We start from the raw sequence: 1,065 nt of genomic DNA on the forward strand, positions 1-1,065 counted from the left end.
TGAATTTCTCTTCCTGTGGCTGGGAGAGAAAGAAAGGAAGAACTTTAGCTTTGTTTTTAAAAATTTGCACATCTCTGCTTATGGATTTAGGCTTAAATTTCCTCCTTCAGAAGAACAAACCCATCAAAGACCTCACAGGTCATCTAAATTCAGCAGTTGTCCCACCTAATGAGAGACTCATGTCATCACTCCTTCCTACAACAACAGGTCGCGGATGCTCCAGAGCCTGGGGAGGACTAAGCTTAGGCAAGCTCCTCTCCACTGTGTGCAAGGCCAGCTCAGCTGCATCCTAGCAATGCCGAGGAGTCTGATCCGTGCCCCCCCAAAATGACCCTGGGCAGAGCCAGGTCCAGCAGGGCTTCTTGGCTCCTTCTCAGCAAAGCTACACATTCATGGGTGCAGGACCATGTCCCTGGGAGAGTAAGGATCTACAAGCACTTCCTCACAGGATATTTGAGGAAGGGCTGGAGTCCAAAGGATGCTTCATCAGTTCATGTAAGCGTGACCTCCTGTGTGAGAGATCTGCCTGGTGAGTGATTTCTTGTTCCTGTTCCCACCCATCCCAGCCAGCAGACATTTTGCAATTACAGGTTTCCAAAGCACATGCCCCACCAGTGGCTAAAGGTTCATCTCAGTCTCCAGCACTTGGCTTTCAGGGTAAAAAAAAAAAACACAAAACAAACCACAACCATATATCTCTTAGGGTTTGGTTTCCTGGCAGTACAGTGCAGCTGATTCGGGCATGTCAGGCGGGTGACTGCAGAGGGAGCTGTGGCCACAGGAGAGCTGCAGGCTCTTACCAGCCTTCAGATCCAAACTCCCTCTTCTTTGAATTGCCACTGTGGCAGCAGGAAGGAGAGCAAAAGCAATAATTAACCAAGTCACCTGCTGTCTCAAGCTTAATTTTTTTTCCAGGAGGAAACCTGCCCTGGGTGCTGCAGCCCCATGAAGAACAAGTGCAGACACCCAAGTGCTGTTCCCAAAGATGCTGCCCATCCCTCAGTGATTTTTGCAATCCCAAAGTAGCAAGCTATTTTCAGAAGAAAGGTGATTTTTTTTTTTTTT

This window comes from Haliaeetus leucocephalus, unplaced genomic scaffold, assembly GCF_000737465.1.
Source record: "Haliaeetus leucocephalus isolate CR32 unplaced genomic scaffold, Haliaeetus_leucocephalus-4.0 Scaffold751, whole genome shotgun sequence".
NCBI classification, from domain to species: Eukaryota; Metazoa; Chordata; class Aves; order Accipitriformes; family Accipitridae; genus Haliaeetus; species Haliaeetus leucocephalus.